This window comes from Microtus pennsylvanicus, chromosome 3 (assembly GCF_037038515.1).
Source record: "Microtus pennsylvanicus isolate mMicPen1 chromosome 3, mMicPen1.hap1, whole genome shotgun sequence".
NCBI classification, from domain to species: domain Eukaryota; kingdom Metazoa; phylum Chordata; class Mammalia; order Rodentia; family Cricetidae; genus Microtus; species Microtus pennsylvanicus.
In genome coordinates, this window is record NC_134581.1 from 140261690 (window position 1) to 140286952 (window position 25263).

Genomic DNA, 25263 nt, shown 5'->3' on the forward strand with positions numbered 1-25263 from the left:
ATATTTCACTCATAGGCATAGACCCAAGAGGGGCAAAAAAAAAAAAAAAACACATTTGCTTAGATAAAACTTTTACACTAGTGTTTATAGCAGCACAATTCATTAGAGTCAACAAATATGACAGTCCAAACATGTACCAGCCACTGAACGAATAAGCGAAAAGTAGTATTCCAGACAACGCAGTATTATTCATTCATAAAAAGAAATCGATACTGGCACATGCTGACACGGAAATTCGCAAATGCCACGCTAAATTAAAGTCAGTCACAAGAGCCATCAGATTGCTAAACCCTATTTATTTTAATATTTGTACTATCAAGTATGCTCAAGCAGGTAGGTTTTATTAATGGCCCATTCTTTACACTGTGTGTGCATGTGAATGCAGGTGCCCTCAGAGGCCATAAGAGGATATAAGAACACTGAGGCTAGAGTTACAGGCGATTGTGAGCTGCCTGGTACGGGTGCTGGGAACTGAACTCAGGTCCTCTTGCAAATGCGGTATGAGCTCTTAACTGCTGAGTCATTTCTCCAGCCCCTGTGTGACCCTGTTGGTATGAATGATCCAAAGGATTCAAGTCCATAGAGACAGAAAGTATATTAGTGATTGTCAGGAAGTGGTTAGGAGAGGCACTGAGAGTGATTTCTTAAAGGGTGTCAGGTTTCCTTTTGCGGTGTTCTGGAATTGGGTAGCTGTAATAGCTGCACGGCCTTCTGGGTACACTAAAAACCACCGTACCATACGATTTTAGCAGGTGAATTTTATAGAATGTCAAGTACATCTCAATAAAACAGAGAGAGAGAGAGCAGACAAAACCTTCTTATGCAAATATTGAAAGTAGTTGTCTTAAATCCTTCTGGGAACATCAGAGAACCCACTTAGATCGTCTAAAAGGAAAACAACATTGTATTTAACAGTAATTCTTTTGAATGCATTTCTCTGAGGGCTACCTTATGTTACATTTTTACTACGTTCTTATTAAGTTACATATTAATAACAGCTAGATTTATAGGGAAATGTCTGGAAGGTTGTTACCTGCAATGTTAGCAGGCTGCCTCTGGGAGAAAGTAGCTTGTGTGGTTTTAAATTTATTCTTTATGCTTTTATGTATCGCTTGCATTTTCTATATGCATAGCTATCAACTTTATAATCAGCAAAATCTATAAAGCTCTTTTTGTTTGGGCAAAAAGAAAATAATTGGCTATATCGAGAAAAATGTTAGGTAAATTTCAAATTTCTTCCTACGTGAAGCCAATGTCATCTCTCACTGGTTGCTCCCAGGAGACAAAAACTGTCCAATTAGCTGAGCGATCAGGATTCAATTACTTTCTGATCACTCACTGAGAGCCTGTGTGAGCCTAGCTGTGTGAGCGCGAAGGACATTTAGGCCCCGAGTCCTACATTCCAGGCCTTTTGATGCTGTAAAGAATCTAAGATGAGTAAATAAATAACCAAGAACAAGGAGGAACATGAAAGCCCAGGACAGAGATGTGGCAAGACACCGTGGAATCCCTCGGGCAGCTCTGAGCCTCCGCTGAGGAATTCAAAAAGAGGCACTTTAGAACTTGGCCTTGAGACTGGAGTTGTGTGGAGTTCTGTGGGAGGCTGAGCAGGGAGAGACAAGAACCAAGACTGTGAGAAGCTGTTCTAACCCTAGCTCATCCTTCCAGTCTTTCTCATTTCACACTCAGGCCTGGCCTTCTTGAGTTGCTGAGACTGGTCAGAACTAGAGCTCCACAGCTTCCCTGAGGGTCACCTGCACAGTCTCTCCCTCGCTCATTCCCTGGCTCACTCCTGCTCTCTCTTGAGAACCTTGGCTTCTGGAAGCCTTGTCAGAACAGGCAGATGAAGGTCATGCCGGGACTCGGGCAGCACTCTGAGCCCTCTCCAACGTTACACTGTATCCCTGTTGTTGCAGCGGCCAGCTGGAGCCTGTTTCCTTCTCCAGTGAGTGAAGCATTTGAAGAGAGGCTGGAACCAGCCCAGTGCATGGATGCTGCCCAGTGAGGAGTTAGATTAATGGAATGGGGTTCTCTCCTTCTCTCTCTTGCTGACCACAGAACTGAGCTATGCTGCTAGGTCAGTCAGAACTCTCTAGCCCCCAACTGTGGCCAGTAATCCAGAGGAAGCACACTTTCCTTGGTGAGGAGTGACATACTGATCATTGTCTGTGCCCCACTGACCATGGTGTATTCCCTGATGACCGTGGTGTATTTTCCTCAAAGACTGTGGCTTATTCCTTGATGACAATTCTGCCCTCCCCGATGACCGTGGTGTGTTCCCTGAAGACCATGGTGTGTTCCCCACTGACTGTGTGTATTCCTTGATGACAATGGTGTATTTTCCTATGACCATGGTGTGTGTATTCCCCATGACCATAGTGTATTTCCCACCACAAGAGGAAAGCATCTGCAGAAGAGGATGGAGGCATCACACAGGATAAGCAGAAAAGGGGCATTTTTGTTACTTCTCATTACTGTGATAAAATCTCCAAGAAAAGCAGCTTAGTGAAGAAAAATAGTTCTAGCAGCTCATGGTTTTATTTTATTTATTTATTTATTTTTGAGACAGGGTTTCTCCGTAGCTTTGGAGCCTATCCTGGCACTAGCTCTTTTAGACCAGGCTGACCTCAAACTCACAGAGATCCTCCTGCCTCTGCCTCCCAAGTGCTGGGATTAAAGGCATGAGCCACCACCACCCAGCTGTGGGTCATGGTTTAAGAAGGAACACAGCCTGCTGTGGCTTGGAAGGCAAGATGGTGGGAACAGGAAGTGGCTAGTCAAAAGCAGACAGTTGACAGAAAATGCGAAGGAGCCAGGCATGGTGGTACACACCTTTGATTCCAGCACTTTGGAGGTAGAGGGAAGCCAATCTCTGAGTTTGTGGTTAGCCTGGCCTACAGAGCGAGTTCCAGGAGAGCCAGGGCTACACCGAGAAATCCCTTCTCATAAAACAAAACCTGGAGGTTGGGCATGGTGGTCCATGTCTTAAATCCTAGCACTCAGAGGCAGAGGCAGGTGGTTCAAGGCCAGCCTGGTTTACAAAGTGAGTTCCAGGACAGCCAGGGCTGTTACACAGAGAAACCCAGTCTCAGAGGGGGGGAAAATGAGAATGAACTATAAGACTTTAAGATCTACCCAGTGATCCACTTTCTTCCAGAACAACACCATCAACTGGGGGTTCTAATTCATGAGCATGGTAGGACGGGGGGGATTTCCCATTCAAACCACTACAGCAAGGAAGGCAGTTGCCAGTAGTGCCAAAGATCCTTGTTCCAGTCTCCGAGGTTCCCAGAGCTGCTTCGATTCTGTCCTATGCAGAGATCTTTCAGTAAAACCCTTGTGAGTATAAAGCAACAGACGCTTGGATTTTTTTTTTTTCACAGCAAGAATATCCCTGTCTGGTGCCAGGCATCTCCCTAAGACTTAGGGCTGAAAGGACAAGCTGAAGCTGGACTGAGGGGCTTAGGGTTTATATTACAGGTTTGGTAATGAAAAGTCAGAGCCCCAGGACTGAGTACCAGCATCACAGAAGTTCTGAATTAGAAGGAGAGGTGAGACTAAAGGCAGGTTGGGAATGCAAAATAAAACCACCCCCATATATCATGGAGGTCACGGGGAAAGAAGATTGAATAAAACACTGATTTTGTTATGTAGGAAAGAGCACCCAGACCTGTGATGGATGAGGAAGGAAAGAAACGAGGTGGTCGTGTCGAATAAACAGGAGTTTCTGAAGCTCCGTGAGCAGTGTGGTACCCAAACATTAGTCATTGATACAAATGCCATCTTGGGGGCTTTATAAACAAGCAAGCTCTTGCCAGAGCTCACATCTGGCAGGTGATACATCCATCGTGTGTAAATACTTCACACAGCATCGATTACCCTGATCAATTTCAGCCATCTATCATTCTCCGGGCTTGCAACCCAATATAGGGAAATTGCAAAGAAATAGAATGTTCTGATCTTTCTATGGCAGTGACTCATGGGGACACAGTGAATGAATTCCTGCTACATTCTAAGGCAGGAAGGGGCCAATTTGCAATATTGTCTTTTTCTTGGAATTATTTGTTGCATGAGATGAGGAAGCCATCCTTTTCAGAATTAATTTTGAAAGCCATCCTCATCTTTGGAGAGGATGAGACAGAAGAATGCGGACAGGATGCGCTGCCTGGGAGCTGCTGCCGTGGATCTAGGGTAAGAGGAAGCAAGGTTGGAAAGGTGGGTGTCAGTTAAGCAGAGAGCTTCCCCTTACAGCCAAAGGGCCATGATAGAGGTTTTTTCTAAGCAGGAAATGACATGGTCAGAATGGGTTTTGCCTGGCATGCCTGAGGCCCTGGGTTTGAGACCCAGCACCTCCTAACCCTGGTGTGCTGTGATTCATGGTGGCAATTCTAGCACTCAGGAGGTGGAGGCAAGAGGGTGAGGAGTCAAGGCCATTAGAGACCACCTGAGGTGGTGTCTCAAAACAAAACAACAAATGAATTTCTAGGCAGGCTGTGAGGACAGTAAGAAGGGCGTGACTGCTGAGCTCGAACTGGCAGCTGCCTCTGCCGACAGCCTTCTCTTTCCCTGCTGGGGCGCGGCACGTGCTTTGTCTAAATTCGTGCCTAGGAACAGTCTCACTGGGTAACTAAACATTCACTACAACTGTCTGAGAGCCAGCTGAGAAGCTCAGAGAGGTAAAGCAGCTCACTGAGGCCGCACGAGTCTCTTGCACACAAAACTCTGTGTCTTTTCTTCAGCGTGAGGTACCATCTCACAGTGTACACTGTTATTCCTTGTCATGTCCTGAAGAAGGAGTGAGGCTCAGAAACTGTCAAACTCATGTCATACGGGCAGGTGACAGCTCAAGTCTAAGTCTGGAAAAGGCTTTCACATTCACCTCCCCTCCCAAGTCGGCAGATCTTGAGAAAGGAGCCTTCTGCACGGGCTCCCTGATGTTCATTGTTAAGACCCCAGGTCAACTCCGGTTATTAGTTTGGGAGGTTGGGGCTCGATCATATATGCTAGGTGAATGATCTACCCAGTCTCATTGATTATTTTTTTTTTTGGTTGGTTCATTTTTGAGGCTGGCTCTCCCTAAGTACCCTAGGTGGGCTTTGAACTCTAGATCCTCCTGTCTCTGCCACCTGAGCACTGAACTACAGTTTGAGCTACCGGTTGGGTCACTATTTGCCTGTTGGTCTGCCGTGATACTGGGGAACGAACCCAGGCTTTGCAAATGCTCCCTATCCAGCCCTAGATGGTTCAGTGAACTGCCATCTATTCTAGCTAAGGGCCTTTTAGTATGGTTAGAGAAAGGGGGTGTTTGCTTACTTGCCTGTTAGGATTTTAATGAATAGCCCCGGCTGACCCCCGGCTGACGCATGATCCTTCTGCCTCAACCTCCCCAGTGCACCATCCTGCCCAGCAGACTACCTACATTTTAGAGGGACCCCAGGAGCCAGATATGGCACTGTGCTGGTAATCACAACACACACACATCAGGAGGACAGTGAGTCTGAGGTCAGCCTAGGACACAAAACAAGACCGAGTCTCCAAAAGAGAAAGCAGACACATGAATAAATAAGTGGACAGAGAGGCCTGGGAGAGAGGGGCATTGTGGGGGTTGGGCAATAGAGACTCTGCCTCCCTTCCAGGACAAGGCTCAGCACGGTAAAAATCATTCCTCCAAAGTCCTCTAAAACCTCAGGTCTCTGTGGGGCAGCCCCAGCCTGCCGTGGTGATTTCCAAAGCCACCGCCTCGAAGGCTCACAAATCCTTTGTTCATGCTCAGACATATAAATTGCATTAGCAGAGAGGAGAACCAGGCTCTTGTGGTACACTCGCAGAAGAAGAGGCACTGCCATCAAGTGTGCACACGCGATAACTCCCTGGGGCCTAGCCTGGCTCCAGGGGAGTCCAGCAGAGGGGCCCACCCTTCCTAGGCCTCTCCAAGCCTCTTCAGACTAGTTAGTATAAAAGGAGCTGGCTTCTTCCTAATAGGGTCCTGGCTGCAGTGGGGCTGAAGCAGACACACCTCAGGGCATTTAGTGAAAATTTACAAGTCGACTAAAAGCCTGGGCCTGGAGAGTCTGGGGCACATGTACGTTGGGCATCTCTTCCTGAAGACAGCCCCGAGGCTCCTCATGTTTCCCCACTTTGATCCTTCCAGCTAGCGGTTCATTAGTATCCAAAAAGCACAGTATTTTTCCATCAGTCTGCATTTACACCAGCGCTCAGCTATTTCAGCTCCTGGTTCTGAAAGACTCAGTTACAAATTGGAAACAGACTTTTATTTCAGTCCCCCAGTCCAGACAGCACAGAAGAAGAGAACAGGGCCAATGACTGCAGGGCTCTGGGCAAGTTTTGGGCAGGCCAAGTTCTAATCTCAGTCCCTGCACTTACTGTGTGGTCTTAGGGAAGTCACTGGAAAAATTAAGCCTCTGTTCCTTTATGTCTAAGTCAGTAAGATTGGAGGAGGGAGGGACTGAAGGAGGGAGAAATTGCGATGTGGGATAACCCTTCTGTATGCTGTGAATATGTATTGGTCTCATTTATTAATAATAAAGCTGATTTGGTCTATAGCAAGGCATAATAAGGCTGGGAGGGAAAACCAAACTGAAAATGCAGAGAGGAAGAAGGGCAGAGTGAAGAGAGAGATGCAAAAGCTACCAAAGAAACAAAATGCTAGAGGACAGGTAAAGCCACAAACTATGTGGCAATATATAGATTAATAGAACTAGGTTAATTTAAATTGTAAGAGCTAGTTAGTAATAAGCCTGAGCTATAGGCCACACGTTTTATAATTAATATAATCTTTTGTGTGATTATTTGGGACTGGGAAAAAGAAAAAAGAAAAGCTCCATCTTCTTTTTTTTCTTTAAATATTTATTTATTATATATACAATATTCTGTCTGTATGTCTGCAGGCCAGAAGAGGGCACCAGACCTCATTACAGATGGTTGTGAACCACCATGTGGTTGCCAGGAATTGAACTCAAGACCTTTGGAAAAGCAGGCAATGCTCTTAGCCACTGAGCCATCTCTCCAGCCCAAGCTCCATCTTCATTTGCAAGATTGTGCTCAGCACAGGGATGATATAAAGATACAGGGACGATTAGAAGTTGATAGCATTTACATATATGATCGATATAAATCTATCCTAAAGAAATAGATTTCGACACATGAAAAGCCAAGAATACTCATTGCCGCAGGCTAGGATATGGGAGGGATGAACAGGGAGAGGCAGGGGTAGTAAAATAGTGAAACTATTCTGTATGATACAGTCACAGTGGGTACAGGTCATAGAAAACACAGCATTCTAATGTAACTATGGTCTTAGTAACAATGTGCCAATATTGGCTCTTCAGCTGTCACAGACATAACACACAAGGAGTGTTGGCTCTAGAAACTACCTTAGGGATATACAGAGCAATTCTCTCCCTCTCCAATCTTCCCTCTTTTTTGTCTGTTTGGTTGGGTGATTGGCTTTTGGTTTGTGTTTGTTTGCTTATGAGATTCTATGGACTGAACAGAGGGCTGTGGATGCTAGCCAAGTATCTACCACTGAACTACATCCTCAGCCCTCCATCAATTTTCTGACAAAGCTAAAGCTGCTCTAAAACAAAATCTCAGGAATAAAGCCAAGTCAGAACAGAACAGAATGGTGGAAAGGATATTTGAACTCCCTACGTAGACCAAGCTGGCTCCAAACTCACAAAGGCAACAATGACATCACGCTGGAACCCAGTTTGGAAAGAATAGTGTACCCAGGGGTTTTCTTTAATTTATCCAGAAGCTAGGAAAGACAGTAAGTATTACAACAGGTGCTACCAGGGTCAGTAATCTGCAACTAGATTGCCACCAGTCAGACCCAAAGCAGTAATAGGAGCCAGGGCAAGAACTGAATATATGAATTAGCACAGCTCAGCAAGCTGGGAGAGCGAGCCAGGTGCCAATGAGGTTCTGCCGTCCTGGACAGGACCTGGTGAGTGAGTGGTTGGTTGATTGACTGGTTGATTGATTGATGCAGGCAGCAGAGGGAGGGGAGTCTGGGGAAGGGTGAGGTTTCTGTTTCCCAGCTCTGTGGGTGGCGGATCCATTCTTTCAGAGACATGGAATGAAGGAGGACCAGATCTGAAGACACAATGACCTGGCCCGCTGCAACACGCTTTTGGGAGAACATCATAGCATGTGCTCTGTGAAGTGCATTCTGGAACCTTCTGACCTGGCCTTTTAGTACTAGTGGGAGAGACATTGGTCACCACCTATGGATGAACCCAAGCACACATGCTCAGCCTAGCATGGAGGTCATTTCAGTGCGAAGCTGAGGGTCACATCCCTGTAGCTTCCCCCACTGGGTATCATGACAGCTGAAGAGTTCCAAAGGCCTTGGTGCATTATGATAAAAGTGAGGGGAAGGGCTGGAGAGATAGCTCATCAGTTAAGAGCACTTGCTGCTCTTGCAGGAACGGAGGTTCAATTCCCAGCACCCACATAGTGGTTCACAACCATCTGTAACTTCAATTACAGGGAATCTAATGCCCTCTTCTGACTCTCTCGGGCACCATGCACACATGTAGTCCATATATGCAGGCAACACACACACATAAAATAAACTGAACAAATATTTTAATGGGGGTGGGGCTGGCAAAATGGCTGAAAGCAAAATGACTCAGAACACTTGCTACTCTTGCAAAAGACCTGAGTTCAATTCCCAGAACCCACATGGTAGTTGACAACCATCTATAACTCCAGTCTCAGGGAATTCACTGCCAGTCCATGGTGCACAGACACACATGAAGGCAAAACACCCCTCACACAGAAAATAATAAAAATAAATAAATCTTTTTTAAATAATGGGGGGGATAAAGATCTGGAAGAAAGTACCAGTGCTATCCAAGGTCACTCCCCAGCCTCCTCTCACCATCAGAAAACTCTCAACACCTCAGTCATCTTCCATTCCAACAGCTTCTCCACCAGGACCCACAGTCCCCCCAACAAAATGATGCCACTCCCAACCTTACTCGAAACTCAGATGCCGAGACCCTGTGCCCTGGAAGACGGTGTGCAGCCCTGGTTGCGGCAGTCATGCTTTGCTCTCTATGCACGGGACATAAATGGGGAAAAGATGCTCCTCTGTTTGCAGTATCTTTCTGGACATTTTCCAGTTGTTTTGTTTTTCAAGACAGGCTTTCTCTTTGTCACCCTGGCTGTCCTGGAACTCGCTCTGTAGACCAGACTAGCCTCAAACTCAGAGATCCACCTGCCTCTGCCTTCCAAGTGCTGGGACTAAAGGCATGCACCACCACGGCCACCTGACTAGTTTCCAGTTTTTATCTCAGCTAATAGTGATCTTCTTCTCAACTCAGACTCCACACACTTCCTCAGATGAATGTCTCCATTTCTCAGGGATATAGATAATAGTCACCATGTTGTTTCTTCCACAAATACCTAAAATAACATCATACAAACATCCTCATATACACATTTTTCATTCTTAACTGTTTCCTCATAAATATTTTTTAAATGATGACTTTCTATTTTGTCTGTGTGAGTGTGTGTCTGCATGTGTGCAGGCACACTCATGCCATGTGTGTGTGTGTGTGCTGGTCAAAGGTCCATTGACAGAGTCTGTTCTTTTCTGCCACCATGTGGGACCTGGTGATTGAACTCAGGTTGTCAGGCCTGAAGGCCAGCATCTTTACTTGCTGAGCCATCTTGCCAGCTCATAAATACTATTCTTATTTTCTGAGACACTATCTTTCCATTCTGTGTAGCCCTGACTGTCCTGGAACTCGCTCTGTAGACCAGGCTGGCCTCGAACTCACAGAGATCCACCTGCCTCTGGCTCCCAAGTGCCAGAATTAAAGAAATGTGCCACCACACCAGCCCACAAACATTTCTTAAGTAAAATTACAGAGGAGTCACACTTTACCACTTGAGAAATGTTGCCAAATTGCACTCCAGAAAGGCTGAACCAATTTTATGCCCCAACTAACATATAAAGTTCTGAACTTTGCTGTGGTATTTTGTTTTGTTTCGCTTGTTCCACTTGCTGGCTTGTTAGCTTTTAATTAATTTATTTATTTATTTACTTATTTATTTATTTTTGCTTCTTTGTTTTGTTTTGTTTGGGCTTTGGTTTTTGTGTAAGGTTTAGCTATGTAACCCTGGCTGGCCTGGGCTCACTATATACCATAAACTGGGTTCTAACTCATGACAGTCTTCCTGCCCCAGCCTCCTGGTACCGGGATTACAGTGTGTTTGCATCACAATGCTTGGCTGATTGAGTCTAACTTTTGAGAAACTTGTCACGGCTAAAGGCATGTCAGCATAGCCCACTTTTCGTGAAGATGAAAGTAGACTCCCCTCTTAGGGGAACTTTGGCATGATGGGGGCTCATCCTTCAGGAGAACAGGATGAATGATGGCTGAGAGAATCGTTACCTGAACCTGGGGCAAAAGGAGCCCGTGTCTGTCGGTCACACTCCTCCAGGTGCCTGGGTCCTGAGCTGCTTTGAATGCCCAAGACTGCAGGAAATTTACCAATGGCACAGGGCAGCCCCTTTACAGTTCCCTTAAACATTCCAGTTCCTTCCACAGAGTGGCCTCAGGCGGCTGTGCCAGCGCTGGGAAGAGCCACATCACCCGTCCTCAAACATTTCTCTGTGCCCCTCCCCAGCTGCCCCTACCCCCACGTCTGCTCATTAAATTTAGACTCACCCTTAGTAAAATGAAAACGGCACACTTAAGCATGAGAGAGCACACATTAAGGAGAGAGCATTCTTCTCCTCCATTAAGTGACAAGGCTCTAAGAAGAGAAAATAATGCTGGCAAGAGTACAGTGAGGCTGAAGAGCTCCCATGCTGGGGGTGTGGCTCTTTAGTGTAGGCTTCCCTAGTGTCACAAATCACAAACACCTGCCTTCCATCTCGAAAACCACCTTTAAAAAAAATAAGTTAAAAAAAAAAAGTTCTCCTGTGACTGGTGGGAATGAGATCAGCCAGCCAATACATACCAAGAACCACACCCACTGATCCAGTTTTTCAGAACCAACCCCCAGCAGAACATCCAGATGTGCTCATAGGTTTTAGTACAAAATGCTCATTTTAGCATTACTCATAGAAGCAATGCATTTAGACAGTGCCAAAGCATCCTGTAAGAGTAATTACAAAGACTGAGAAAATAGAATATTGAGCCAGCATTAAATATATTTAAAAAAAAAAAAAACCTTAATGATAGTCAGGCCTGGTGGCGCACGCCTTTAATCCCAGCACTTGGGAGGTAGAGGCAGGTGGAGCTCTGAGTTTGAGGCCAGCCTGATCTACAGAGTTCCAGGACAGCTAGGGCTACACAGAGAAACCCTGTCTCAACAAAACAAAGGAAAATACTTAATGATGCCGAGAGGGGATCCTTGACATGTGAAATGAAAGGGGATGGCTAGGCATATAGTTCAGTCTCTAGAGTTCTTGCTTACCGAGCACAAAGCTCTGGGCTGACAGCCAGCACCCTATAACCCAAGGCATACGATTGCCAGCCCCACACTCCAGTGGTAATGTCAGGATCAGAAGTTCAAGGCTACCTTCAGCTACATATCAAATTTGGGGCCATTCTCAACTACATGAGATGCTGTCAGAGAGAAAGGGAATAGTGGAGATAAAGACAGGGGGAAGGAAATAAAATAAAAAGAATCAGAAGGGGGCTGGAGAGATGGCTCAGTGGTTAAGAGCAGTGCCTGCTCTTCCAAAGGTCCTGAGTTCAATTCCTAGCAACCACATGGTGGCTCACAACCATCTGTAATGAGGTCTGGTGCCCTCTTCTGGCCTGCAGACATACACAGACAGAACATTGTATACATAATAAATAAATAAATATTTTTTTAAAAAAAGAATCAGAAGGAAAAATGGAGGAAGAAAGGAACATATCAAAGAAGGCAAATATCACCAGCTGGGGCAGCTAGAACCCAGAACCCTGAATAGAGGGGGTTGACGGCCATATGGACTATGGGAGGCCCTGGAAGCTGTTTTCCTCTCTGCATAATCCAGTTTTGTCACTCTCGACTGTGTGACCTCAGGCAAGGTACTAACCCCTCTGTGTTGCAGGGAGTTACAGGAGAGAAGTATTTGGACCAGGGCCTGCTGGTGCAGATGCCGGCTGCACCTCCCTGTCAACCTGCAGAAACCAACACTTCATTTCACACAAATGAAATGGAAAGAGAACCCAAGCTTTCCCGTGGTCAAAATGTTTAAAACTATAATTATTTTGAAATAAATGAAGAGCTATAATCACTTTGAGTGCATGCCTTCCTGGGACTCTGTGAAGTGGCACCTAATAATTACAGATGGCCATCTCTCTTGGCTTGGGCTTTGCGAGCTTGGGGGCCCCGTGAGGGTGGATCCTCCTTCTCTGACTCAGTGCTACTTCCCAGTGGGCAGGAAAGAGTCTGGCACAAAGCCAGCATCCAGGAAGCGCTGAAGTCCCGGAGGTTGTGCAGTGAGATGCTCTTGAGGTCAGAAAGGGAAGCTGAGCCTTTGTCCCATCATAAATGGACCCCAAGAGTGCGGGATTTTCAGTTTCCCTTCTCCACCCTTACTCTCCAGATGCCACTGTCCCATGAGACTTGACTTTGAACTCCTGGACCTGAGGAGAGCAGATCCCTTGGGGACCGTGGAACTGGCTGCTGTGGTAATGTAAACAAAGCTGGAAGATCCTGCTGCAGAATTTTAAAATTAGAATACTTTGCCGGGCGGTGGTGGCGCACGCCTTTAATCCCAGCACTCGGGAGACAGAGGCAGGCGGATCTCTGTGAGTTCGAGGCCAGCCTGGTCTACTAGAGCTAGTGCCAGGACAGGCTCCAAAGCTACAGAGAAACCCTGTCTCGAAAAAACTAAAAAAAAAAAAAAAAAAAAAAATTAGAATACTTTTACCTAATGTCTTAGTTGGGTTTTTTATTGCTGTGAAGAGACACCATGGCCATGACAGCTCTTATAAAGAAAACATTTCACTGGAGTGGCTAGCTTACAGTTTCAGAGGTTCAGTCCATTATCACCATGTGGGGAGCATAGCGACATGCAGAAAGACATGGTACTGGAGAGGTAGCTAAGAGTTCTGCACCTTGCAGGCAACAGGAAGTTGACTGAGACAATGGGCAGTATCCAGAGCATAGGAAACCTCAAAGCCCAGCCCCACAGTGACACACTTCCTCAACAAGGCCACACACACTCCAACAAAGCCACACCTCCTAATATTGTTATTTCTTATGAGATTATGGGCCAATTACATTCAAACTACCACACCTAATGACCCAATAGTCTTCTAAGATTTATCTAAATCCAATCAGTATGTCCAAAAGACATTTTCACTCCTACAGCCTCTACAGTGTTACCCACAATAGTCAAGATATGGAATCAGCCTAAATGCCAGTCAGCAGATGAAGGGGCAGCAACAAAGTGATACATACAAGGGACACGATTCTATCAAGCCTTCCAAGAGAAACAAACCCTGTCACTTGTGACAACATGTGTGATCTCAGAAGATATTGTGCTGAATAAGGCAGGCTCTGAAAGTCAAGTATCGCACAGTCTCATTTAGAGTGGACCCTGAAAGAGTTGACCTCAGGAAAGAAGCGGGTAGAACAAGTGTTAGCAGCCAGCGACCGCAGAGCAGAGAGGAGACCAGGGAGAAACTGCTCAAAGTCAAAGGATACAAAACCTTGGTCAGAAAAGGAAAAGAGGCTCAGATTGTTCTCACCCATCTCTTACAGCACAGCGACCACTGATCACGGGAATACCATCTCATCACATGCTTGCAAATTCTGGTCCTAAAATGTTCTCACACAGAAGTGCTTCTGGTGCTGCAGATAGATCAATTACCTGTTAGCTTTCCCGCAATTACATCAACCTCAGAATAGCAAGGGGTGTGACATAAATATACCTACTTTTAGTATGTCAACCAAAATTCATTAATTTGAGCCAAAAAGATGGCTCAGTAGACAAAGGTGTTGGCCCCCAAGCCTGAAGACCTGAGTTCAAGCCCCAGACCCACATAATGGAAGGAGGGCAATAAAGTCTACAAGTTGTCTTCTGTCTGCCACATGCATGTTGTGGCACATACATGTACATGCACACTCACATGAAATAAATGTTTTAAAATGTAAATAAAGAATCAACAAATATGACTGTTGAGAACTATTTTTGCATCTTCAATTATAGCCATCCTTATAGTTTATCGCCTTATTAGCCTTATGTAACTTGGTCTGGCCTCTAACTCGTTGTGCTATTGAGAATGACCCGAAACCCCCCAATTCTCCTGCCTCTGCCTCTGAAATGCTAGGGTTACAGGCATGTGCCAACATGTCCAATGGTCTTGATTGCTGTAGTTTCCTGGTGAGTTTTAGAACTAGGAAATATTATTTCTCCAACTTTTTACTTCTTTTAAAGATTGTTTTAGTTATTTTGAGCCCTTTGCATTTCCATATCAATTTTAGGATCAGTCTGCCAATTCTGGAAAACAGTCGGTTGGGATTCTGAAGTGTACGCTATCGAATCTGTGGATTTCATGGGAGAAGATTGACAGCTTCATCATGTGTAGCTTTCCTATCTACAACAGCAGGCTATTTCAGTGATGCAGAATTCTTTAAATTCTTTCAAGGATGCTTTGTAGTTTTCACTGTGGCAGTATTCCTTTCAGTGATTTTATTTCTAAATTTATTGATTTTATTCTTCTTGGTCCTACTATAAAGCAAATTGCTTTTTGTTTTCTGTTTTGTTTGTTTGTTTTTTTTTTCATTTGTATTCTTCCTTGGTAGTAAAAATGTAAGTGAATTCTGCACCTGGATCTTGTATCGTTGAGCAGCCTTGCTGAACTTATTATCATTGATAGACTTTTATTTTTTGTGGCTTTCTTAAGGTTTTCTATATGTTAGTTCACGTCTATTTGTATATAAATAGTGTGAGTTTTACTATCTTATTCTCCAGTTTGGATGTATTTTATTTCCTGTTCTAGCCAAGTTTTCCTGGCTAGAATATCCAGGGCTACTGTGCACAGAGCACACATTCTTACCCTGTTCCTGATACCAGAATAAAACACGCAACTTTTGCCTTTGTGCAGTTTATTAACTGTGAGTTTTCCTGGTTGTCTATTGTCAGGTTGAGAAAATCCCTCCAATACCCAGCCTCTTGAGTGACTTTGTCATTTATTATTTTTATTATTATTATTATGAAAGGGATTTTTGTCTATTGCATCTGAAATGATCAAGGGTCTCACCCCTGAATAATGGGTGAGTTTCCAATGGGCTGAAGAACCTTGCATTCAGCATAAAATCACTGGCAAATTCTTTTTATGTGTGGTCAGATTTGTTCTCCTGGTGTTTTGTTGAGGGTTCCTGCCTCTACACTTGGAGATGACATCATGTGCAGCTTTCTTTCCATCTTATCTGGGATTATGGTGAGCCTGGTCCTGGAGAATAAGTTAAGACAGAGTGTCTTGTTTGGGGACGGTTAATGAAATGCTAGCATTAATTCTTCATTAAATATCTGGTAGGGGGGCTGGAGAGATGGCTCAGTGGTTAAGAGCAGTGCCTGCTCTTCCAAAGGTCCTGAGTTCAATTCCTAGCAACCACATGGTGGCTCACAACCATCTGTAATGAGGTCTGGTGCCCTCTTCTGGCCTGTAGACATACACACAGACAGAATACTGTATCCATAATGAATAAATAAATAAATATTTAAAAAAACATCTGGTAGGCTTCACACAGTGAAGCCATCTGGCTTTTTCAATGGGAAAGTGCTGTTTGTTTTGGGTCTTTTTTATTTTTAACTCAGAATCCTTTCTCTTTTTTTTTTTTTTGTCACAATCAATTCAGATCTTCTATTTCTTCTTGAGTCAGTTCCAGGCATTTGTGATTTTCCAGATTTCTTTTTTCATTTTAGGTTATCTAACGTTTTATACCAGTTCCTGTCTTTCAAAATGCATGCTCTCTGTCTCCTTCTCCTCCCTCCCCTCTTACTTTCAGCCCCTTCTCAGATTATAGCTGGGCAAAAACACGCATGGGGCTGGAAAGATGGCTCAGCGGTTAAGAGCACTGCCTACTCTTTTGATTCAATTCCCAGCAACCACATGGTAGCTCACAACCATCTGTAATGAGAGCTGGTGCCCTCTTAAGGAAGAGACCGCGACCTGGTCAGTCGTCCTCATCAATTTAGACCATGAAATCCAATATGGGTGAGTTCAACAGCTCAACACAACTACCATTATGGGCTGCCCAATGCTTCAGCACTGCCAGGTCATAATTTTTTTTTTTCATTTCAAAAATACGCATGGAGATCACTGCAGGGTAGCTATTGCAAAGATGGGCCATAGGAGGAGGGAATAGATTCAGCCGTGTGTTAGGAGGAGAACCAACAAGTCTTAGGAGGCATTAGCTGTGCTAATAAAGGAAAGACAGAAATGGGGTAAGCGCTTGTGTTTTTGTCTGGAACATGAAATAGTTGAGGCTTTTAGTGACAATGGAATTGACATGGAAAGGAAGCTGAGGGAGAGAACCCAGGACTGGTTTCACCCACGGCTCCCTGGTGATGCACCCATTAAGGTTCCAGAAGGAACTGGCCGAGTGGAAATGTGAATTTGACAAGTCTAGGAGCAAGAGGAAATGTGGGCCAGACATGACAATTTGAATTTTTTCCCCCAGTGCTGGGGATCTGACTGAGGGCCTCAGTCATGCTAAGCAAGCACTGTGACCACTGGGCCTCACCCCCAGCTAGAGGTAAAAACTTGCCGGGTTCTGCAGAAAAATGGTGTTTCACACTTGGCTCTGATTGGATCACTTGGAGCTATGGTTCAGACAAGAGGAAATGAAAAGAGGCCCCAGACAAAAGTACCCCAGGGGCACTGAGCAGAGAAGAGCTGGGACAGAGGCTGAGACGGATGGACGGACGGCCATCAGGTGGGAAGCGAGCCAGGAGGGCATGATGTCAGAGCATCCGGAGAATAATGTCAGGAAGACGGTGGCCACGGGCTGCACAAAGACTACCAATCCAAGCTCAGAGAAGTGGTTGCATCCATCAACGGGGAGCCACCCAGCGCTTGCTGTGGTCTGAAACCGCCTGAGAGTCTGTATCTCAATGGATCTGGAGACAAATGGAAGGCTTTCTTCAAAACTGCCAGAAAAAGAACTGAGAGAATAAAATGACAGGCATGATGAGCAGATATTAGAATCAAAGAGAGAAAGCAGCAGATGGAGAAGCAATAATCAAAGAAAGAGTAGAATAAAATCTCCCGACCTGAACAAACAGTGCAGTTTTCAGATCAAACAGGCTTACGAGATACCAGGCAACATTAAATAAATGAGATCCGTGCTTTGATATAATCCAGTAAAGTTCCTCAACTAGTTAGTTGACACAGCTGTGTTAAGCCTCAGGCATGTGCTTACAATGAAGGAAAAAAAGGAAATTCTTATAAGAGAATATGATCAGAATTAAAGCATTAGGTTTAAAGCAAAACAAAACAAACTCAATTTACTTCACTGTACAAAATAATAAAGTCAAGAAAATATGATGACCTGAGCGTGGAGTACAGTTCTGTAACCACAGGACTCTGAAGGCTGAGGCAGGAGGATTGTAAATTCAAGGTCAGTCTGGACTTCCACTGAAGACAGCAGGAGGAGGGGGGTTTCCTTTCAAGAACTTTGAAGGGAAAAATTTATAAACCAAAAGTCTACATGTAACTACACTGCTATTCATGAGCAAATGCCATTTTCAAACAGTTTGGGGTTTAGCTAAAGCCAAGCTCTGAGAAAAATTGCTCAACTTAAGTATTTTTTTTAAGGTCATCAACATACTATTTCCCATACTCCTTGAACAAGTCTGAGCACGTGGGAGACTCATCCAGAGCCCGGGAGTCACTTCCACCGTAGAAGTCCCCACACCGTGGGCTCAGCTATCAGAGAGATTCCCTGTTTTTGATCTTCAGCCAGAGAGCTCAAGAGCTGACCCAGGAACTAACTGGGGACATCGCCCTGGGCACCTGGGAGCCCCTCTAGGTCCAAGTCTCTTGCCAACCCTAAGATGGCTCCCTTAATTAAGATATGTGCTTCCCTGCTCCCCTATCCAACCTTCCTTTATCCCAATCATCCCGTTTCCCCAAGTTCCCCCCATCCTCCCCTTCTCACTTTCTCTCCCCATCTCCCCTTACCCCCTCCCACTCCACCCCCAAGTTCCCAATTTTTTGCCCAGCAATCTTGTCTACTTCCCATAACCAGGAGGATAGCTGTATGTTTTTCTTTGGGTTCACCTTCTTATTTAGCTTCTTTAGGATATCATATTATAGACTCACTGACCTTTATTTGTGGCTAGAACCCAATTATGAGTGAGTACATCCCATGTTCATCTTTTTGGGTCTGGGTTACCTCACTCAGGATAGTGTTTTCTATTTCCATCCATTTGCATGCAAAATTCGATAAGTCATTGTTTTTTACCGCTGAGTAGTACTCTAATGTGTATATATTCCACACTTTCTTCATCCATTCTTCCATTGAAGGACATCTAGGTTGTTTCCAGGTTCTGGCTATTACAAATAATGCTGCTATGAACATAGTTGAACAAATGCCCTTGTCATATGATTGGGCATCTCTTGGGTAGTTCCTGGGGCAGCTGATAGGGAACCTGAAATGACCCGATCCTATAGCCATACTGATAAATATCTTGCATATCACCATAGAACCTTCATCTGGAGATGGATGGAGATAGAGACCCACACTGGAGCACCGGACTGAGCTCCCAAGGTCCCAATGAGGAGCAGAAGGAGGGAGAACATGAGCAAAGAAGTCAGGACCACAAGGGGTGCACCCACCCACGGAGACAGTGGGGCTGATCTATTGGGAGCTCACTAAGGCCAGCTGGACTGTGACTGAAAAAGCATGGGATAAAACTGGACTCTCTGAATATGGCAGACAGTGAGGGCTGCTGAGAAGCCAAGGACAATGGCACTGGGTCTTGATCCTACGTAATGTGCTGGCTTTGTGGGAGCCTAGCCAGTTTGGATGTTCACCTTCCTAGACCAGGATGGAGGGGGGAGGACTTTGGACTTTTCACAGGGCAGGGAACCCTGACTGCTCTTCAGACTGGAGAGGGAGGGGAAGAGGAGTGGGGGGAGGGGGAGAGGAGTGGGAGGAGGGGGAGGGAAATGGGAGGCTGGGAGGAGGCGGAAATTTTTTTTTCTTCAATAAAAAAATTAATAAAAAAAAATAAAATAAAATAGAAGGAAAAAAAAAAGAGCTGGCCCAGCAAAGCCCAGCAAGATGTCGGGTGATAGGCAAAGCACAGTTGCCTCTCCGTAGAACAACTGCCAGGCACTTCTATCCCCTCAGATGATGGGATTGCAGGTGTAAGATGGCTGCTAAGGAGACAAGGAGTAGGTCATTTCTATGGCTCCCATTTAGCCACAAAACTCTAGGGTAAGATTTACAAAACGGAACAGAGAAGATGGATTTTGCTGCATTGTCAATGCTGTTTGGGGGGGGGGGGTCTGAGCAAACGTAGCCAACAGCAACAACAAAAGGAAGAAATTCACTGCAGACCTCAGTTTCTTAGGCTATGTGTTGCAGACCCATATAGGATCATGTAGCTGAATGGGGGGCGGGATGTGAAACATTTGGCAACAATAACAAGTTTCTGGGCTTGTAATAACCAGAACTTAATTAAAAGTCCAATATGCAATCAATGAAGGTGTTTCTGTCAGGACTTACCCATGTTGCATGGTGCAACATCACTGTGGCCTCGGTTCTTTCTGCACACAGGTGCTCTTTGAATGCTGTCCCGCGGTGCAACACCAATGGATGTTTTCAGAAACCATTTGGCTCAGATTTGAGACCGTTCTATGCTATAAACTGAAACGTCTACACGCAAAGTTTTCTTTTTCTTTCTTTCTTTTATTGCTTTTTGTTTGCTTACTTTTGTTTTTGTTTTTTGAGACAGGGTTTCTCTGTATAGCCTGGCTGTCCTGGAGCTCACTCTGTAGACCAAGCCGTTGTATTCAAACTCAGGCTAGTTTGGCAGATTTAATCCCGTCGGTGCCAAGGATGGCATTCTGCCCTCAGCCCCACTGTGTGCCAGGGTCAACCTGCAGGTTGGAGCTTGCTTTCCTTCCCTTCTACCCAGGCAGGAATCCTGGGGCCTCCTGACTTTGCAGGTAACCTGCAAAGGGCCTGGTGAGCCCAGCTGGGCGACTGCAGGGTGTTCTTCTCAAGCCCCCAGTGAAGCATGGGTAGCAGGGATTGGAGGGCTCTTTTTAGCACTGCAGGAAGCCCCTCAGTATCCCAAAGGCGGGGGAATCTCTTGAGTCTTATGGATTGATAAACACATAACCTAAGGCAAAGCTGGACCTTTGGCTCTGATGGTGGTGATGGAGGATATCTTTCTACAGGGCTGCTGAGATGGCCAGGTTCTGCATGAAGACGTGGGCTCAGGCAGGCAGCCTGGTCCACTTGCTTCGAGAGAGTAGCTGCCTTCTCTGTCAAGTTTTTTCTTAAATGTTCAGCATGGTGTCTGGTATACATAATAATAAATATTAAATATCAGTTGACTTTTATTCATGCCTTCCTATGTTCTATGAACACACACACACACACACCACACATACCCACACACAATTTATACTCACACACACCACACACACACTACACACACACATACACCACATACACACATATACCCCTATACCACACACACAACACACATATCCACACACAGTTCACACACACACACACACACACACACACTCACGCTCACACACCTTTTCTAGCCAGGGCCCAGGAAGCTTAGACCAAATCAGAATTAACAGAGCAGATTCAGGGACAAAACCCTTCCCTGAACTTCTCTTTTCTACATGCGATTCTCCCTTCCTCCCACCACCTTTCCAGAGGAGCCCAGAACACAGCAACTACATCAAACAGCCATCAAGCATCCTTGGAGCCAAGTGTGCTGTATTCAGTGCCTCTCACAGACCAGCCCCAGCCTAGAAGCCAAGCCAGGCCATATTCAGGGTCCCACCCAGCCTGAGCCAAGGAGATGGACCCATCTAGGGTTCCTGTGCCCCAGAGTCACTCCCTCGGGGAACCCCAGTCCCAGAGACCTCAAGAATTGTTTGTTTCCTCTGAGCACACCTTCATGCCTAGTACTCTCCCACAAGGTACCTTTTCAAGGTTTCAGATGCTTATTTCAACTCCCCCAACAAATACAGCAGTATTCTTCAAAAACAGGAACCAGGGTATATAGTTCATTTGGTAGAGTGCTTGCCGAGGCCTGGTGGTGCACATCTGCAAGCCCAGCACTTACAGGAGAAGCAGGAGGAGCAGGAGATCAAGGTCATCCTGGACTATACAGCAATCTTGAGGCCAGCGTGAGTTACACAAGACCATGTTAAATAAGTAAATAAGAATTAAGTGACATTTACCAAAGTATTTCTTTGGTTCCATGCTTTTGTTTTCTCTGCTTTTCCAGTTGCATTTTACTAATTTGGATAAATCAGAGTCAGAACCATAGTTTGTAGTCCTCTCCTCGATATACAGACCTACAAATTCAGAAATTTGATAGGAAGTTATCCATTTGGATAGATTTTGGTTGTCTCACCCAGCAGGACACTCCCCTTCCTTCTCCCTCTCTTTGAATATTACCATAATTTATACAACATCACCAAGCAGTATTTCCATAATAATGAATTATTTTTCAGTCAAAGTGACTTGGTGAAGATGGGATCTCATACAATGGAAGATACGGAAGAACTGAGATCAGTTAATTTTACTTGAAATTGCCATGGGGTGAGTGGTTCGTCTTAAGGAAAACAGAGGACTCTGAGATGAAAGAAGTTTGCATCATTGAAAAAAGAAAACCAAAGGACAGAGATGAGAGCAAGGAAAGAGATATCTTGACTGAGGGAGCAATTATGGGGTTAGCAAGAAACGCAGCTCTAGAAAAATTCCCAGGAATCCACAGGGATGACCCCAGCTAAGACCCTAAGCAATAGAGGAGAGGGTGCCTGAACTCGCCTTGCCCTGTAGTCAGACTGATGATTATCATAAATATCACCATAGAACCTTTGTCCAACAACAGATGGAAACAGAGGCAGAGAACCACATTGGAGCACTGAACTGAGCTCCCAAAGTCCAGTTGAAGAGTGGAAGGAATGAGAATATGAGCAAGGAAGGTCAAGACCATGAAGGGTTCATCCACTGAGACAGTTTGCCTGAGCTAATGGGAGCTCACCAACTCCAACTGGACTGGGAGTGAATGAGCATGGGATAAAACTAGTCCCTCTGAATGTGGTTGACAGTTGGGGCAGACTAAGGGGCCACTGATAGTCTCTACTGCATGTACTGGCTTTTCGGGATCCTATTCTCTTTGGATATATACCTTGCTAGACCTAGTAGTAGGTTGGCCTTGGACTTTCCACAGGGCAAGGTGCCTTGCCCTCTCTTAGGATTGGAGGGAGGAGGGGTGGGGGAGTGTGTGGGAGGAGGGGAAGGAGTGAGAATTTGGATTGGTATTTTTTTTAAGTAATAAAATAAAAAAAAAGAATGAGCAAAAAAAAAAAGAAAGAAAGAAGGAAAAAAGAAAACCATACAAGAAAGGGAAGACACAGTTCTCAGAGGCTGCCTCTGGGTGATGGAATTACAGGCAAATATTTTCTCCAGTTTAATATTCTCATGAACTTTCTTTACTTTTTTAAAGACAGTATCTCACTGTGTAGCCCTGGGTGTCTTGGAACTCACTATATAGACCAGGTTGGCCTGGTCTAAACTTAGAGAGATCCACCTGCCTCTGCCTCCCAAGTGTTGGGATTAAAGACATACACCACCATGCCTGGAAAACCTTCTGTTTTTAAATTTTTAAGCATGTGTTATTTTTATAAGGAAAAGGGGGAAAAGTACACAGGATGGTGAAGAATGAGGTTAAGACCTACATCTAGCAAGTTATGTCCACTTCCCACACACACCTTTTTCTGGAACAGACATCAGATCAGAGAGAGGAGGCCTCATCCCCATCAGCAAGTGGAGGTCAGAAATTGTACCACTTGCCCGTGGCCATGGCGATGGCAAACTGGAGTGTGCAGCTCTAAGGTACCCAGTCATCTGTCCTTAGAATGTGTTCTTCTTTCCCACTGCTCAATTATGACAGATAATTATAGGCTGCTCTAAGCCATTCTAGAAACACGGCCTCCTAATTCAAAATCAGTTCAAGGCATCAAGCTCACATTCCAAGTGAAAAACTTGGTGCTCTGTTGGAGAGAATGGAAAATGTTTTGGCCCTTGTGAATAACAGTGTCATGATTCCTCCCAAATGAAAAACTAGAAACATCGAGTGTTGTGTGATGGTTTACTCTTTTGGCTTTTTTGGGGGGGCCTACCACCCAGCTCCCAAATAAAGCCATAGAGGCTTATTCTTAGTTAGGAATGCCCGGTCTTAGCGTGGCTTGTTTTTTTGCCAGTTTTTCTTAACTTAAATTATCCCCACTGCCTTTTGCCTCTGGGCTTTTTCCTTTTCTTACTTCTGCGTATCTTACTTTCACTCTTTCTCCTTAGCTGACTGGGTGGCTGGGTAGCTGGCCCCTGATGTCCTCCCCCCTTGTTCTGGTACTGCTCCTTTTCTCCTCCCCCCACCCCGATTTCTCTTCCTATTTATACTCTCTGCCTGGCAGCCCTGCCTATCCTTTGTTCCTGCCTTGCTATTGGCCATTCAGCTCTTTATTAGGACCATCAGATGTTTCAGACAGGCAAAGAATCACAGCTTCACAGAGTTAAACAAATGTAGCATAAACAAAAGTCACACACCTTAAAATAATATTCCCCAACAATCAACGCGTGTGGTGGCACACACCTTTAATCCCAGCCCTTGAAAGGCAGAAGAAGTGGGGTGGGGGTAGGGGGCAGGGCAGATGAGATATCTCTGTGAGATCGAGGCCAGCCTGGTCTACAAAGCTAGGGCTCTTACACAGAGAAACCCCGTCTCAAACCAACCAAACAAACAAAAACCCTAGAAATATACAATCCGGCGATGTCTCTTCTATGTGTATTTCCTAAAGAACCAAGGGCAGTGTGCCAAAAACATCCTCACACATATGCTCATAATCACCAAGAGATGGAATCAAGTCAAAGACCCACACACTATGTGGTAGCCACACTATGGTGAACACGCACTGGAATATCACTCAACCTTAGAAAGGAGCAAGGCCAGGCATGGTGGCCACACATGTAACCTCGGCACTAGCAAGACCGACGTAGGAGGGTTGCCTCTAGATCAAGTCCAGTCTGTACTATACAGTGCGTTCCAGGACAGCCTGGGCTATAGTTTGAATCCTTTCTCAAAAAAGAAAGAGGGGGAAAGGAGGAGGAGGAGGAAGAATGAGATTCCGATTCACACCGCGAGCTCTAACATGGATGAATCTTGAGCACGCTATGCTAAGAGATATACGTGTTACATGATTCTACTTTCACAGTCAAATCCACAGAAGCAGAGTCAGAGCGGTTACCAGGGACTGGAGGCCTGGGAGAAGAAAGGAAGAGCTATCTTTTAATGACTACACTGTTGCAGGTTAGCAAGAAGAAACACTTTGGGGACACTTAGTAACACCGCACTGTTCATTTAAGAACCGTTGGCATGTAGGAATGACAGGACACACCCTTAATTTCAGCACTCTCTAGGCAAATACAGGTGGATCTCTGCGAGTTTCAGGCCAGTCTGATCTACAACGAAAGCTCCCCAATAGCTAAGGCTACATACATAGTGAGACCTTGTCTTCAAAAAAACAAAACAACGGTTTAAGTTTGTTTTGTGCTGCTTCTACCACAGTTTTAAGGGAGGAAGGGCTGGATGTAGCTCAGTGACACAGCTTTTGCCTAGCATGCTTGAGCCCTGGCTTTGACTTTGAGCTTTCTAACCCCACCCACAAAAGCTCATGCAGAATGAATGATCGGCCACTGTCGTCTTTCTCCATGGACTTGAACTACAGTTCTATAACAGCTTAATGCCAAGCATCCTCCCTCTGTAGATCACTTCAGTTACTTCATGGACCATCCATGGCAAGACCAGGCTAGTTCATCAGACAAGGAAACCCCACGGTCAGAGTGACCTGCTGTGCGTACCCTAACTCCTGAATGAGCTCCCCAGAAGACAACGGTAGCCTCTGAGCTTTGCAAGTCTAAGAGGAAGATGGAGCAGGTCCACGGTGGGGAAAGCAAGGCCAAGGGGACTGGAAGCTGGATGTGCTTATTGCACAGACTTGTAATCCCCTC